We start from the raw sequence: 18199 nt of genomic DNA, 5'->3' as shown, positions 1-18199 counted from the left end.
CCATAAATTATCTAAACCTAAAAATTTAGCGTCTTCCAAACCTGTAACAGCATTGTTTTCCTTCTGATCATGCTCAAAGGCATTAACTCCACATAATAGTGCTCAATTCAACCTCCAGACAAAGAATGGATCTGCAACTGTTGTCCTTGTGTTCACTGAAGCCATGGATGTACAGATTTGGATCAGGTTTGATGATTGCAAGCTGATTCATTAAACATTGTTTGCCATGGTTTTGGAGGGGTGCAGGCAAAACATGAAAGATGCTAAAAAAATTAATAAAATAAAAGACAACCCATTCTGATTGGTGGGCAGGATGTTTATTAAGGGATTGCTCACTGCTGGCAGATTTTTCCCACACTGACATGTTTACCTTGTAGTGAACTGAGCCATCCAGCTGCAAGTTCCATATGTATGAATTTTTCTCCAAACTCTTGCTTAATTTGGTTCTAAAACATCAGTTCTACAGGATTATTTTCTAGTGCAGTCTAATTACTCCTTGTTCTTGGAGGAAAAAAAAACAAAACAAAGCAGAACAACAAAACAAAATAATAGGAAAAAACCACTCACAACTTCTACCTTTTTGTTAGACTGAAGATACCATAATGCTGCAGCTATTACTTTTATCAGAGACTGGGAATATTGGTGAGTATTAGAAGGGTAGACAGCAAGGGTGGTGTTCCTGCTAGACAAGCCTGAAAGCAAAATAATAATTAACACCCAACTGGAAAACCAGTTTTCTGTGAACTCAGCTAAGTTTACTGCAGGCATTCAAAATTACGTCTGGACTACTAATGTGGCAGAGATTTGTGAAACACTGAGAACCAATATCAAACTCAGGCCCTTTTCCACCACAGTGCTGTACAACAGTGTGGAGCTATGGATTATACATTTTTCAACAGTTCTCCAGCCAAAGGTTAATTCAATTCCCAGAAAGGAGAAAGTCCTGTCTGCCAATTAGTGTGTAATGTGTGAGACTGAAACCAAGTACTGAATCCCAGGTTGCTGCTCCAGGAATTCAAAGTTAGGCTGAAGCTCATTTTTCCTTGCATATTCTCTAAATCTTATTCACGATTAACAATTTCTATAGTTTGAAACAGCTTTTACTTTGAAGCTTGAAAGCAAGAATACTGAAATCTCCTGACAAAAAGTTAGAATTTAAATATACAGACTAAAATTATAGAAGTGGAAGTAGATACTTCCATCTCAAACTTTATCTTCTTTTTTAAACACTGGTAATACAAAAATGTTTTATAGCAGGAAAAGAAATAGGGTATTAGACTTCTTAAATTTTTTGCTGTTTACTTGCAGCTACAGTGTAGGATTCAGAGACGGTTATTAAATAGGTCTATTTAAGTAAAAAATCCCTTTATGTAATTTACACTACTCATTTAAGGTGCTAACAATGTATGATAAAAGCTAAAGACATACTATTTCTCCTTTCTTGCCGTGGTAAAGGATAATACTTTGCATTTTATACAGTCTCACATAGCTGGTCAAATCCAGACTTGAAGTTATGTAGTATAATTTCTCCTATTTGAATGGAGAGATTTAATAACTGCAATTTCTCCTATTTGAATGGAGAGATTTAATAACTGCACTTGTGAGGGACAGAAGAACAACCAATTTATGGATTAGTTTCCTATCAATAAATCTAGGGGATGTTCTCACATTTTCAGGAACTACTACTGATGGCAACTACAACCTATTTTCTCTCTGGTTTTCACCTTCCTTCCTTCTTCTTTGCAAGCTGTGTCATTAAGATTGTGAGAAAATGCCATAGGCTATCCCTGCAGATGCCTGCAATGAGCAGCCTGTGCTTTGAAGGGTCCCTTCCTAAAAATTCAGCTCCTCAACCCCTTCTCCACTTCTATGACAACACTGCTGGTTACAATTCATCCAGCTTCCTTCCAGCCACAGTGGAAAATCCTACACATGAGCAGGTCAGCTCCACATTCCCATATTTCCCACCAGCACATGCCTAAGTCATGCAGAGGGACAGAACAAAAAGGGATCTGGGACTGGTCTGGAGCAGCTTGCTTCTCCTTAGCCAGCCAAGAAGTGCACACTGCTCAGTCACTCAGACTCACAGAACAGATAAATACTGAGGTCATGTGCACCTCAATTTGGGTCTCTTCTCCTCTGCTGCTTGTAGGAACTCAGATATCTTTGAGACCTCAGCCTCTCAAGCAAGTTGAACGGCAGAGTCAGACAGCAGATTCCAAGATTAGCTCTGAACACAGAGTGACACACAGTGTCATTGTTATTGCTCATGTTTTGTCATGTTTGAAGCATGTGGGAAGAGGACAATGTAAAATCATCCCAATTTCAGGTACTAGATCCCAACTATGTTGGCCAACACCACTGGGAAACCCAGCCTGACAACCAGTGTGACTGAGTCCCCTCCTTTCAGACAAGTTTTGTCTTAAAAGTCTATGGCCTTATCAAACATGTTTTAAATAGAATAACTTTGCAAAGAAGCAAGAAGGATGTATCCTACCCAGAGCTGTTAACTGTCTCAAGATAAACAACAAAGAAAGAAGAGATTTCTTATCAAAAGGAGGCAAAACGGATGAACAAGGGACAAAGGGGTAACAATAATAATAATGATAATAATAATTATGATAATAACAATGATAATAATGATGATAATAACGATGATGGTGATGATAATAATAATATTGCTAATAATTTTTTAAAAGGCTTACTGCAGCACTTGTTCCAGTTAGGCTTGTTAAAAAATCCCAGCAAAAAAATGCTAAAGATGCAGCAAACCACAAGCAGTTTGTAAAGAGGTGACAAAAGCCAGAATTTATCCAGAGTGCTTCAGCTGTATTATTTTCTTTCTCTTTTAATATACAATAATTCACTGAAGCTTATAGGAAAAGCATCCTATGAGCAAGTACAGTACACTGTAAGGACATCTAATGCTTGATTATCCTCAACCCAGTGTCTCAAATTTATGTTCAAAGATCCACTTTTGAAGCATTGTATAAATGACTTCTCAATTTAATTAAAGGCTTATAAGCTTTATTGAATGAACTCTTCAGCATGCTCTGCTCACCAGCTTATGACTACAGAGACATTATTTAGGGAACATTAACCTCAATCTTTCATTTGAATCAAAACTTATAATTTTAAACTTTTAAAGGCAACTTATCTTGCCCATAAAATTGCAAACAAAAAGCGGATTTCAAACATGATGTAAAATAACTGCCTATCAATCTTCCCTACCAGACCTTCCAGGCTCTACTATCTTAGCCTGCAGATCCAATTATCCTCCAACATTTGCTGCTCAACCATGCTGAGATTATTCACCAGCCCTCCAGTTAGACTGTAATAAGAGGTCTGTGGGTGCATTTACACTCAGAGAAATAAGGTATAAGTGCTGGAATTGCCATCACATCTTTTGAGTTACATGCACAGCCATAAACTGTACAGTAATGAATCAGACTATTTCCAACTGTTTTATCCATTCATTTGCATGAGATTTGGACTTGCTAATTCAAAAAAAAAAAAAAAAAAAAAAAAAAGAAAAAATCTAGGTGCAGCATGCCTTTAAGATGATGCATCTCTTGACCTAAAGACCTTACAAACAAAGTGCTAATATCCCATGGAAGATATTTCCTCCTGTGCCCAGACAGCCAAAGCTCCAACATGGATATGTGATTACCCTCTGTAAAGGCAATCTCAGATCCTTTGTATTTTTATTATGTTTTTAAGCTTTACATCTTAAGAAAGTAATCATTCACACTGAAACTACATTGACCTCGAAGATTATGCTCTGCACAAAATTTGGCAGACTTTCTGCTGCTCAGCAAAAAAATATAACAGTGATTAATGATAAAGTGGTTTCTGATGCTCCAGTCTTCACAGTGTTTCCTCACTGCAGTAGTTGTACATCATGGCAAAACAAAAGCCCTCTGCCACAGGACATCAGTGTGCATTGCCAAAAATGTCAGAACCACAGTTTTCATCCCAAAGCTGCAGCTACTTGAGCTGCAGGAGTCATCTCATTAGCTGAAAGCTGCAATAAGCTGCTCTTTCTCTGTGTGGAGAAGCCACTGGTGGGAGGTACAATTCACACAGGCAGCCTCCATAAATCATACACCACTTTAAGAAAAATAGACTTAAGGAAACATTCACAATGCAACGTGCAGTACCTTTCCTATTTATTGCCCTCATGTTCTCAGTGCATTCATTTCTTAACATTCTGTATTTCAAAAACTCTCAACAGACTATTAAATCATGGACAAAGTTCAGGAAAATTCAAACATTTTGCTCCCATTTGTACAATATTTGATGATCTAGAGAATCTAGAGCCTTGGTGTTTCTTTATGAGCTATTTCAAGTCAGTGTGCTCCTACTGACTCAGGGAAAACAGAATTAGGTCCTTTAGTAACAGGTTGAAACCCTGATGGTGGTGTTTATTTGCTGTGTTGCTACAATGTAAGGAAACAAGAAATTGTAACTGGAAATGTAATCAGCTGAAAAAACTGGAAATGTAATCAGCTGAAAAAAACCACATCAAAACCATAAGGTATTAATTAAACACAGCATCACATTGAATAATTAACATACATAGACATTTTCAAGTCTTTAATGCTGTGATAACCTTTAGTCCCCTAAATGTCTAAGGAAAGTTGTAGATGGATATGAGTCAGGAAGAGGGTGGGAAGAGGGTTTGGTGTCACAAAGGAATATTTGCCAGCCACTGTTGAGCCAGGCAAATAATAGGTCCTCACATCTACCTCTTCAAATGGTTTCTCTGTTATTCAAACAATTTTCGTGGAAACCATTGAAAATTGCTGGCAGGTAATACTGCAGCTGAACACCCAGCTTTGTTTTGTTTCTTTAAATCCATGTTACATTCCCTATGTGAACCCAAATCAAGTGTGTAATCTCCATTCTCACAGCAAATCCCCTCTATTCTTTACCAGTAGCTTATTGTTAAAGAAACAGAAATGCTACATTTGAACAAAAATAACATTAGTAGAAAGGTGGGTTGTGCAATATTTGATATTGCATTTACTGCCCCTTTTATTATTTTTTTGATCACATAACATTATACAAGCAATTACACAGCTTGTAGTTCAGTTTTGGGGTTTTGTTTGTTTTTCTTTTGTTTATTTTAAATTTTTGTTTGTTTCAATTCTGATTGCTTTTCTTTTGCTAGTTTCATTGTTTTGGTTTGGTTTTCTTTTGTTTGGTTGGTTGGTTGATTTTGTTTTTTTTAATTTGGAAGCATACTGAAAAGGATTGATACTGGCATTTCATTTCTGAACTACAATCATTCCACTTTAAATTATTAGTACCAAGCAATTAAAAAAACTACTGCAGTTGAAGCAGATTCTTGGAGAGAGGTGTCACATCTCTGTGACAGACACATAATTACCTGTCACATCCCCTGGTGCTCCCAAGCACCAAGGAAAAACAACAAAGCAGGGCACAACAGGCACCTTCCTGCTGCACTCCAGCAATGGCTCTAACCAGCAGGTGCTCCAGGTAAGGCAGCATTTCAGTTCTCTCAGCTGCCTATGGAAGCACTTCTTGTCCATTCAGTTTTCTGAGCCAGTTTAAGAAGTCATAAAGAAGAAAAATGCATTGTCAAGGTTATGTATTTCTATTATTTTTTTTCCAGAATTGCTGATGAGAAGAGAATCTGTTCCACTAGAGGGAGGAGCAGGCTCAGGAACTGAATTTCTAACTAATATTCCAGTGCCACCTACAATAACAGATTTACTCCTGCGTGAAGGATGGTCTGTGGTCAGAAAGTGTTGAAAAGGCACAACTGGAATAGCAAGTTTTGTAACAAGAAAAATAAAAGAGAAAATAATGAGGAAGAATCTCACTTGAGGTACATTTGGATTTCTTGTTTTGTCCCTGTTTTATCTTGAGAAGGGGATGTAGTTTTAGTCATAAATAATTTCTTTCATAGCATATATAAGTTTCTAGAACATGCTTTTCTTTTCCATAGATATAAAGCTACCTGGACCAGAGAAGCAATTTTTAATTTCTCTCCTTTCCTGTAAAGGGCTTCATGTAGATGTTTATTTTCATGTATTCTGTCACATTGTTTCTTGTTGGTAAGATTTGGTAGCAAGGTATTATCTTCATCTGAAAACTGGTATATTTAAGAACTTATAGATTACTCACACCTCTCAGGTATGAAGATATTAATACTTGTAATTCTGGTGGTTTTCCCCTCAAATATAGTTGAGATAGAGCAGACCTAGAGATTTCAAAAGTTCAATTTTTTCGCAAACAAAGCTCAAAAAATGCAAAGCCCCCATGTCAGAGCTTCTACCTGTTCACTTGCATGTAACAATACGGCAAATCACTGTCATGAAAAGATTAAAGTCACTCCCTACAGAAACTATTTTTAGTGACTTTGGCTGGGACAAGTCCTGTTCCTTCAGTGCAGCCCAAGGAGAAAAGGAGCAGCTGTATCTTATGCAGACAAGCAGGGCTACAAGGAGACATGGCTGCAGTCCAACCTATCCATCCTACCTGACAGAGACAGCACTGCCAGGACAGGAGGACACTCATGGGAGAGATGAAACCTGCCACACATTCCTGTCCTCCTCCTCCCACCCTGAAACAAGGCTCAGAGTGATGCTCAGGTTCTCCTTTAGGTCACTTTGTGATGCCATCCACGCAGAATGCACAATACTAAGCAGGTTTCTGTCGTCTTAGTAGAAATGGTTAGTGGTTTCTGTCTTCTTCTGGGTGGCTTTGACTAGCAGCTATCATGTTTGATTCTCTCACTGACTGAGAGACAGATTTATACAAACAACCAACCAAACCCTCTCTGTGTTGTGCAATCAATCTAGACATTACTCCAGCCTAGAGGAGTGCTCTATCCAGAGAGGATAACGAGAACTTAAGAAGTCAAATGAGTTCTTAAGTCCCCAGGGAATAGGTTTCACAGTGCTTTAGCACACACCCCTGGAAGATCTTGTGTCCTGCAGAGGTTTCACTGCATTTTACGTTCCATCAGGCCAGAAAGAGGCATTATCTACAGAGCTTCAAAAATTCTGTTTGTCCTGGACCAAAAGCATTCAAATCCCTGGATATTAAGACAGAAGCCTTGAACTTGATGGGATGCAAAGAGTAGGGTCAACATGCTTCTGGCAGCCCCAGCAGGAAATGTGCTGCATGATTTTATATTGCCTAGTGTTTTCTAAATATTTAGTCTCTCATGCTTCTCATTACTGTAGCTCAGCCAAGAATCAAGGAAATCTGAGTAACGGAGGTCAGCTGAAATTTTCCTGCCTTCCCAGAGATTTGTGAGGGTTTGAGCCATCCTCCCAAGCAACATGTTATATTACAGTCAGAATAAAACCAGAAAGAGCTTTAGAATCACCCATGATCATCTCAGCAGAAAAGGGCAGAACTGTCTTGTACTAAACTGCAAGAAATACCTGGTGGTTGTCTTATTATAGGTTACTCCTGACAGCAAGATGAGAAGATGTGTGTAGTCTGAGATTAGAAATGCATTGCAGAGTCATGCAGAGGTCAGTGAGGAGAAATTTGCATTATTTTTCTATTCCCAAAGTATATAGATTTCCCTTCTGACTGTCTCAATCTGTGATGATAAGCAGATGAGCAGAAAAGCTGTAGGAATCACACTTGGTTCCTGCTGTCAGACAGAAACATTCAGAATAACACTTTCCTCCTATGGCTGGGCTCTCTCTGGATCAATGCAAGGTTATGGCCACTGCCTCCTTTGATCTCTGCTGATTGGAACAGAATTTCTGTCTCATTAGTCAGACTTGGGTGATGCTGGGCACAGAGGGCATTTAGCAACAGCAGATTATGGACTCTGCAGCCTTACAAAAAGTATCACAATAAAATGGGTGTATTTTTATCGCAATGAAATTGATGTATTTTGCTTTGCAGTATTCTGCATGCCTTGGCATAGATCAAGATCAGTTTCACCTGATTTCATCTTTTTAAGTGCTGCCTATTGCTTGGGGGTTGCATAAAGTGGAATTGTTTCATTGGCACCAATCAATGGGAAAAGGTACAAAAGAATTATTGCACTTGCACTTAAAGTTATTTATCAAGTAAAGCAAACTCATACCTATTAAGAAATGTCCTAAAATAAGCAAGGAGGGTGACCATCAGCAAAAAAAAACCCCAGGGAGCCACTTTGAGCCAATTGGCATTTCTTTTCCTTACATACAACTAAATATCTCTGACCTCAGATAATAAATTAGAGATTTAGCCTAATGACAGTAGAAATCTATTCCAGCAGACTTGGGATAACCTTTCCTGAAAAATAGGCTGCAATATTTAAATAAAAAATATTCAGAGTACGTGTTTTTATAGAAATAGAGTTGTGAGCTGCATTGCCAGTGTGAATGGGATATTGCACATTTGCACATTGGCTCTATCATGCATGACATTAAAGGAATGATATTGAGAGAGGATAATGAAATCATTCAGATCACCTACTTCAAATTCCTCCTAGCAGAGATTTTGAGTGACTTATTTCTTATTTAAAGAAAAAAAGGTCACTGTGAGGACCATATTATATGGATATAATATGAGGAGAGTTGCTCATATTATATCTATAGTGTGAGAAACAAGAACAAAAGAAGAAAAAGAAATTTGCAATTGCAATTTACATGCCAATAAAACCAAAACCACTTAAATTACACAAGCTAGTGATAGAAACACAACACCCTCTGCAATTGAGTTTGAGTATGGCAAGACATGAAAATGCCCATCCTCCTCTCAGCCATTTATGCTGACTACATTTTAATATTGGTTATCAGAACTTTTAAGATTAAAAACTCACTATCTCAAAACATGTCCAAGAGCTAACTTTGTATCTTATACATTACATGTACATTTCAAGAATGAAAGCTTTGTACTTCTCAAGTTGAACTGTTATGAACAGAACTCTGTGCATTTGATTAAAGTATGGTTTTGATCTTTTGCAACTGAGATAATGCTTCAAGATAGAGAGATACCTCTTATCCTGCACATTGCTGAGGAACTAGAAAATTAAAATTTTTGTTTGGATAATGTGTTGAACACAAATGATGTAATAATCTTCATTTCACCTTGGCTGTAACATTACAGAAAAAGTACACTTTTCCCATTAGAGGAGAAGTGCTTCTTGGTATTGTTTGCCATCTAGTCATTTTCATTATTTATTTGGTGGTACTCTCCTCACTGTGTCTGCTTTCTGATAGGAGTTTCACTAATAACACACAGGCTCTGGGTTACTGCAGAATACACTTCAGCAAACAGAGATAAATTTAACTCACAGTGTCAAATCTCCATGCAAGATGAAGAATATTTGGACCTCGTAATTCCTCCTGCCATACTTTCCATTCTCTCATTCCTCTCATATTGCACCCAGAGGAAGTGTTCCTATCTTGGCATAACAGAATGGAGATAGTTCAAAAGAGTGCCTTGCTTTCATCCATGGACAGCACACCCAATCTGAAAGTTATTTAAAACAGTTTCTTCAGCGCTTCATTTTTAAGCCATAGCAGTTAAACTTGATAACCATACCCTGATATGGGAAATAGGGATACTTTTTGAATTTCCTTAGACCTTATGGGTGCAATGTTCTCAAAAACAGCTTTTTTCTTCTTTTGAAAAACATTCAGAAGGGTTATTAGCCAAAAACACTTAGCTGCATCAGGGGCTTATCTAGGGACTGAAGTTGGCTTTATTACATTCACATATTTCACTTAGAATTGTCTGCAGTCCTGTCCGCCTGCAGACAATTTGTTTAATTTTCCTGTTCGATTTTTTAACACAGAAAAGATTTTTTTGTTTCAGTTGTCAGCTATAAAAACTGAAGCGTGAGTTCAAAGAGTCAAGATATATCCTTAAATTCATTTATCACTAATAAAATTCTTTGCACAGCTAGGGTGGATTTGAGACATAAACTTGCAGAGCAATTTTTCTGAGTCACAACTACCACTGGCGATAAAGGAGAGTGAAAGAAAAGCATTTGACTTTCACATCTTATATTGGGTGTGGTAGGAATTGCAATTAGAAGTTTAGTAAATTGGAGAGTTCTATAAGGAATGAAAATGATTTTACAACTCTTTTGTCCAGCTGTTCTTAGTAAAATCCTGAAATATTTGCATTCTTGGAACAAAAGCAAGTTACAAACACTGTTGCAATTTGTTTAGATTTCCACATTCGCCCCAGGCAGCACCATATGCAGTGAGTCTCCTCCATAGTTAGGTAATTTGTTCTTACACCTATGTTAGTTTGGAGGATCACTTTACCTTTCATCTTTAGGGGTGTTTTTGGTGCTTTCCATCACTAGTTTATTATGAATGTTGAAGTGTTAATGAAGACTTTAAAAAAAATCCTTAAGCCTTGGGTTTTTTTTAGAATGTACTTCAGGACAATAAAAAAAGTCATTTAGCAACAACACATTTGCTCACAGGGTCTTACAATGACAAAACTTTTTCCCTTACCTTTCTACAGTTAGTTTTAGAAAGAAAAGAGCTAGAAGCACAACAAAAAATTAAATAAAACAAACCAAGTGTTTAATTGACACTTGTGTCTGAGGTCCAACAGGCACATAAATAGTAGAAGCATCAAGGAGTGATATAGTAGGTGACATAGTCAGATACGGTTCTTTTTTTTTAATATGGAATCACCATTATAGCAAGCTTAGTGTGAAAAGTCACCATTGTTGGCAAGTGAATCCTATTTGAACAGATGAGTCAAATTCTTTCTTATGTTGTTTTTAGGAGCAGATTTAATTGTTATGGGGAATAACAAAGATGCACACTTAAGTTTATTTTTTAGGCCTCCCCATTTCTTCTATCACACAGAGGCTCTGAGAGGGAAATCCAGAGTTTATGCAGAATGATTTCCCCTAAACTGAGGAAAGTGATCTAGAAAAAGCCACATTCTGATTGCTACTTAAAGTGTTTCTTTCCTCGGCCTGAAAATTTCTCCAGAGGGATGGGAATGATGCAGAACTTTCTCTGGTATGAGCTTGAATGAACCTCACAGCGGTACAGAATCAGGATGAAAGGACTTTTGAGCTCAGTGCCATGCCTTGGCTGAAGGAAGCCCTGTGCTCTGAGCAGTGACGATCCAGGCAGAGTGAACTGCAATAAAAACCATGGCAGCTACTTAAAAGACTGAGGAGAAGGAAAAGGAATGATATATTGGGAAGGAATTGCTTCATGTGGAAGTAAGGGACCTCAGCTCTTGGTCTTGCCGGGTCTCAAGACTGTTTTAGGTCTCTGACACCTCCTTGTCCCTAACAAACTATTCAGGGTTATGGTTCAGGGAAGATTATAGAAGATGAACAAGGAACATCTTCCATCTCTATTGACCCAGGCTGCAAGGAGGAAAAGTCCCAAACAGCACATAAGAAAAGTCTGTGGCTCAGAAACTCAAACACTTGTCTGAAGACAAGACTTTCTGGGTTCTGGCTTCTACTCTGCTTAGATTAATTTAAACGTTACCACAGAGTATTTGTCTGAAACCAGTTGTATTACAAAGTGAGACCAAAACTAGCAGTATTTCCTCTCACCTGGGGACAGCCAGTAGGTCACAAATTCGCACTGCTGTTGCCTGCCAACTCGTTTTCTCCTGCCACATTAATATTGTTGGTAAAAGGATCAAACCAACTTACTCCTCCTACTGAGGAACAAGAGATGAGCTAGGTATGGAAAGAGGACAAATAAAGTCAATGTGTTCACAACTGACAAAGGAAAAAGCCAGCGGAGACCTAGGGAAAAAAATTTACTCTATGAGAACATGACTTGGCAGACCTGGAGAACAGATCTGAAAATGTCTAAGAAAGGATGGATGATATAGGATGGGGGGAAACAAAAATGCCCTTATGGAATTGACAAAGAGATGGCCAGGGGAGGAAGGAGGATGGTCCACCCTTGGATCTCACTATGGGCAAGGACAGATTAATGAATGGAGGAGTTTGTAGGACAGAGTTAATTGAAGCAAAGGATTGATGTGTTTGGACAGACTATAAACTGGCAATGGTGAGAGAGAGCTGATGGGGCTGATGATTAGAAGAAGGATAGGGAATGGAAGATGTATGGACTGAGCAGTTTAGACAGACAGAGTATTATAGGTGAAACTCAGAGTATCTATTAAGTCTCTTGTAGACTGGAAGAAACATTTCATTGTATCTCCCTGCAAGGTGAGGATTACTTGAGTCTTGTGAAATCTAATGTGCTGTTTAACCTACAGGCTCAAGTATAGATCCTTGTTTTACAGTTCTTTCAAGGGCTTTATGGTTATTTATTTTCCTTGTCCTTTCTGCAGTTTTTTTTTTTAAGTCTATAATGTAAGTGCTGGGGAGGACGCATGATAATTCTCTTTGTATTTCTGTTATGTGATGGATCTTTTTGGTGAATGTAGAAATTTGAAATTGTCTAAACTTTCCTTGAAGAGACTCTTTTCCCTATAGCACAGGCAAATATGTGTGTAAATCCACTCAAATTGCTTTAGTTATCATGTCATGAATCATGGAAAGAGGTTTAAGAAACATTAGGCCATATGTTCCTCCTGAACCTGAAACTGAGGCCTGAACTATTTTCACAGGGCTTGACTAATACAACTTAAAATAAACTGCTGACAAAAAGTCAGAAACTTTACTAGTGATATGCAATTATTCCATTATTTTCCTCTACAGGAGAAATGAAAATATGCAAAGTTCCTGATCTTGTCTGTTAACAAAAACAAAGTTAAGGAAGTAACAAGGCTGTACAGAAATACATTAGTACAAGGGCATGCACTATATATGTTACAAAACCCCATAATTTGCATTTTAAGACACAGAAAAGGGCATCTGGAAAAGACAAATAGATTGAAAAAGTAAAGTTTATGTCCACTATCTAAATCTCCATCTATTTCTTCCACAAGCACAGGTTTGAAGCCTCAGATGGATTCACACATTATACACAAAACTTCTGTCACCTGCTACCTGACAGTTCAGGTCTGGCTCTAAAGCAAAGCAACATGAGATTGATACATATTTCTGAGGACACAGAACACATTTAAAAGGGCAGGTGCAAAATTTGGGCAAGCAAAAATCACAATAATTGTCATGGTTTTTTTACCTAAAGACTCATTTGCTTGACAGCTTATTGCACCACAGAAGCACCACAGGCCATGGAATTGCTCTTAAATAAAAGATCTAGAAAATATAAATCCTTTCCTTTCTCACATCATTCTTTTTTATTTCTTTCTCCTTTGTTTACACACTTAGGTGTTGATTCATACAAGTTTGCTAAATCATGCCACAGCAAACATGGCAGGGAATCCCAGAGAGGAGACAGACTTGTCAAGTCTCAGTTCTGCTTAATATTTTACACATGGGTAAAGCATATTGCATCTGCTTATCTGTATACATTGAAAGTTCCTTTGATTTCCTGGAAAAACAATAAAAATCTGAGCCTCCTATGAATAACATATTTGCCTCTATTGCTTAGATTGAAGTTCGGTTGTGCATATGTGCCTTGAAAAGTTACTTGAAGGAAATACTTTTTATGTATAAGGTCCACATAATGTGGATTATGTTGCTTATTGTGGTCCAAACTCAATTGTATCAGAGACAATATAAGAAGTCCACAAAGTGGGGGGAAAGGAAAAAAGCCCCAAACAAAAGAAATAAAGAAAAGCAACAGAACTCAAATAACCTTTCCTGTTTTTAAAAGCCTGTTGGGATGTCTTTGTCATCTTGCAGGTGCCTCATTGTAAAACTGGTTGAGTCCTCCTCATTTCTCCAATATTCAACTAGTCAATACTCAATATTGAGGATTCAATATTACCAAGGAAAGCAAGAGGAAAAGGTTGAAATTTCGTTTCACTGACTAAAAAGTCAATCAACAATCACCAAGCTAAGCTGTTTCAAGTTTCCACAATGGCATCCTTTGTTTTTATGAGGATTCCTATGGAAATCAGTGCAGCTTCTAGGCAAGCATCAGCCATGGCACCAAAGATGCTTTCAGAAACCGGTTATTGTAGAGGGTTTGGACAAAATTGCTATACAGTTTGCAGAACTTTGGCTGGTTTTGCTGTAAGACTGAAAAGCAATAAATTACTCAGAGAATCATTAGAATAATTTTACTAATTTTCTGCCTCCTTTCCTTGCCTCCAATCACCAAAAGCTGTCTCTCTTTCCACGCTCCTATAGCCTCTTCATGCCAGTGTAACCCCCTGAAATGAACAGCAGTGCAAGATGTGAGGAGAAGACACTCATGCAGGCAAATATAAAATGAATTAAGAAAAGCAGCACGTAGTGAAAGTCAGATGTGATGTTTGGAGATTAGCCTTACTACTCCATAACACAACAGGACATTCTTTACCTGTTTTGTCTACCAACTCCATTCAACAAAGGCTGCTTTTTCCATAAGTGAAGAGGAGGAACTTCAGCTTAATAAAGAACCTTCCCAAATGCCACTTCTTGCCCATCAGTTGAACCTTAACATGTATTTACAAACAATGCTCTACTATTAGAGAACTGTCCCTTCTACTCACATCTGTGAAACGCAGGCATGACATGAAATGTTTTTTCCTCAAAAGAAAAAAAAAGCCTCTAAAGATCTTCAATGTACTCAGCACAAACAGCAACTCAAAAATAATTATTTTTTATAACTAAAATATGAAATTGGAATGAAAAACATCTTAACTCCCTTTAAATCCATTTTTGAGTCATCAATCATTAATTAACATACATCCCAATGAGCATGAAGGAAACAAACAACAACCAAAAAAAAATTGGATTCTTATCTTGTTATAGGCAAAGTTAATTGCATCCTGAATTTCGCGTGTGTGTTTTGCACTTCCCTCTCCTTATGCTTTTTTTTTCCTTAATACTTTCATACTCAGGTGCGGCACCACTCCGGCTGCCAACCCTGCACGGAAGCAGCGGCTCTTGCTCCATCCCCCCCGTGGCAGGGACCGAGAGGAGGCGGCCCAGAGCCTCCCCCCTGTACGGGGCCGGTGCTCGGTTCCCTGCAGCGGCGGGGAGGGCGCGGTACCCAGCGCTGGCCGGGCGGGCACCGCGCCGAGCATCCTCCGCCAGGGCGGGGGCGCCGCGGGGCTGCGGCACTGCAGCAGCGGGAGCAGCTGCTGCGGCGGAGTCGGAGACGACCTCCCTCCTTCTCCTCCTCCTCCTCCTCATCCTTGTCCTTCTCCGCTTGCCCCCGCCCCGCCGCGCCGCTCCATTGTGCGGGGAGGCGGCCGCACCGCCGCGGGATGCGCATCCCCTCCGCCCCTGCGCAGGGAGACAGGCGCTCCCCCGCCCACGGCTGGCGAGCACGCTGTCACATCCCCGTCCGGGGCTGCGCTTCCCATGCCTAAAAACGCTTATACACCTACACACATGTATATACACACGAACAAATATATATGCACATTTCCCCCCCTCCCGCGCAATTTCGCTCCCGTCGCGGGGAGAGGAGAGCGCTTTCCCCGCAGCGCAGCTGCTCCTCGGCGGCGGCATCCCCAGCAGAAGGGAAAGGTTACCGCAAGCGCGGCGAAAACAAAGCCCCGGCTGCGGGAGCGCCCCGGCAGAAGTTGCGGTGCGGATCCCCCGCTCCGCGACCCCCGGAGAGGCGCCCCGAGACCGCCCGGGACGCCGGCTGGGCAGCGGCCAAACTTCTTTGTTAATCACACCCGAGCCCGCGGGCGGCCAGAGGAGCGGGGGATGCCATCCGCAGAGCCCCGGCAACTTTTCCCGACCGGCGGTACCCGCACAGAAACTTGTTGGACCGCCCGCCCTGCGCGCTCGCCACTCTCCGACTCTCGCATCCCCGCTGCCGCGGTGACCTCTCCCGGCGCCTCCGGGAAAGTGTCGCCTCCCTCGCTCGGTGCCCGGCATCCCGTCCCTGCGGCTGCCGCCCGGAGCCCGGCACTCCGGGAGTTGTGGCACTCACCGTGCGGGATCAGGCGGCTCTCAGAAAACTAGCGGCTCCATCATCCAGGCAGTGCTTCCCAACTTTCCTTGCATAGGGCGAGGACAGAGCTCCGTGTATTTATATGGAGAGGCAGAGCGACGGTGAGAGAGAGAGAGAGAGAGAGAGAGAGGAAGCGCGCTGAAGTCGACAAGCTGTTCAGCAGACTTTTGAATAAAAGGGGGGATGAAACCGGATTCTTCCCAGTATCAGGACCCGGGTAAAAAAAAAAAAAATAAAAAGAATCAAATCCTTCTCCGGAAAGGGATTCTCTCGGCCCCGCTGCCCGCGTTACACTCAGGGCTGGGAGCGGGAGGCATCGCACACAAATAGAGCCCGGCAGCAGCAGCGGCGATTGGCGGCGCCCCCCGGGTCCTGCAGCCACAAAGCCGAGCAGGAGCAGCGGCGGCGGCTCCGGGGCGGGCTCGGGCTGGGGGACGGCGGCGGGGGCGCGTCCCGCTCCATTGATTCGCTACCGCGCCCATTGTGATGCGTGCCGCAACGTTCGAGCGGGAGAAAGGCACGCTCCGAAAGGATGCCCTGCCATCTCGCCTTGCCCAGCTGCTCTCGTAGTTGGGTTATTGTGCGGTGTGGTGCGGGAAATGTGTCTTTTTTAAAAAAACAGGAGTTTATTTGTCTAATTTATCTACAGCCTTTTTTTTTCTCCCTTCTGCTGCCCTGTCGCCATTCTCTGTGGCGTTCCCTAATAATTATGTAGTTACTTCAGTAATCAATTACTCATTGAATTCCACTTACCTATGCTTTTTCTGTCCCAAGTTATGGCTTTCCAAGGGCACATCCACTCCTCAGCGAAAAGAGTAAACAAACATTCTTGAAATTAAGCAACTTATTCCCAGTTAAAAGAGAATAAAATAAAAAAAAAAAACAGTTATCAGCATAAGTTTTCTCCATGACAGAATACAGAGACAGACACAATTAATGATATTCAATAATGATAATAATGATATTATTAACGATATTTAAATTGTGGTCCATTTTCGGATGCAAGGAATCGTTGGACTAAGGGACATACCCCATTTGAAAATCCAGACAGTGAAAAGACCAAAAAACAGATGCAGCATTTATGTATCAACTGCTACATGGAGGGCAAATGTGGGATAATGACAACATAGGTCAACATAATGAGAAATGAAAGCAACGTAAGCACTTTTATATAGGAAAGAGTATCACACATAGCTAAACTTCTGTGACTGCCTGTAGATAATATACTTTATATAATGAACATACATTTGGATAATAACCATTAATAGGCTTAAAACTATGTATGCAATGAAGTCTTTTAAATAGTGTATGAAGATTATCTGGGAACAAAGCCTGCAATATATTGCAAAGCGTGATGCTGTTGAAAGCCTAAACATGCCCCTTGTTCTACACAGAAGAATGGATATCAGAGACAAGGGGACATAAGATTCAAAGTGTAAGGTGTTGTTTACATGGCAAGGTCCTTACAGTCTTGTTAATGTAGATATCACAATTATTATTGACAAGTCATACATAGAGCAAAAGGTTATTTGCCACTATCCTATTGTTTGACCAGGTATACATAGAAAGAAACATGGTAAAACATGGAGGAAAATCAAGTGTTTAAACTACTGTTGGACTCTCAGGATCACTCTTTGAAAGAAGTACACTGTACACCTTGGAGAGGAACAACAGAGAGGGCAGGAGGAAATCAGCCTTTTGTGCATCAGTAGGCTCTGATGAGAGAAATGCTGACAAGTATGGGATCAAAATCAGCTCTTCAGTTCAGATCTACCTCACACCTCGCATCTTCAAGTATGTGCATCTTGTTGCAAGGAGCCTCTAACTCTCTGTTCTTTGAATTCTGTTGCTGCTTTGTTTTGGATGTTTCATCGTTTAGATAAATGCTACAAACAAGTAGCATTTCTGTTGCCAGAGGAGGTATGCCAGAACAATTAATAAACAATCTATCCATGAGTATCTAAACAATCTTCTCTGAATACACATCTTCAGTTATCACTACAGGGGCATGTATATGCTTTTTTCTTATTAAATAGAAGAAATTTAAGCTTCAGTTAGGTTACTTTGAGAACAGCTGCCTATTGCACTAGTAAATAGGAGTTGTAAAGGAAGATGTTGTAGTAGTTTGCAGTTTTGACCAAATACTGCTTCACTGTTTCGCTTTTCCTTCTCTTTAGCTCTACTTGGAACAAATTGTGCTTACCTGAGAGTTCAGGATATGCCCCTCATAGTTTATTACTTCTGTTACACTTGCCATGATCACCTTAAGGAGATTT

The 18199-nt window shown here is 40.2% G+C and overlaps 1 protein-coding gene across 2 annotated transcripts in view; it reads right to left on the bottom strand.

Annotated features, from left to right (window-relative positions):
* The window catches only part of ROBO1 (roundabout guidance receptor 1), a 682041-nt gene extending 665629 nt beyond the window's left edge, over positions 1–16412 (bottom strand). Inside the window, exon 1 of one of the 2 annotated variants that reach the window (XM_074532705.1) lies at positions 15903–16412. The gene's annotated coding sequence lies outside the window, so the exon portion shown is untranslated. The remainder of the gene's footprint in view (positions 1–15902) is intronic. The other variant, XM_074532691.1, reaches the window with a different exon arrangement.
* Between the last annotated feature and the right edge of the window lie 1787 nt (positions 16413–18199).

The sequence above is a fragment of the Zonotrichia albicollis genome, chromosome 2 (assembly GCF_047830755.1).
Source record: "Zonotrichia albicollis isolate bZonAlb1 chromosome 2, bZonAlb1.hap1, whole genome shotgun sequence".
Taxonomy (NCBI): domain Eukaryota; kingdom Metazoa; phylum Chordata; class Aves; order Passeriformes; family Passerellidae; genus Zonotrichia; species Zonotrichia albicollis.
Note: the sequence above shows the minus strand (reverse complement) of the source record. Positions and strands in the feature narration are given on the sequence as shown.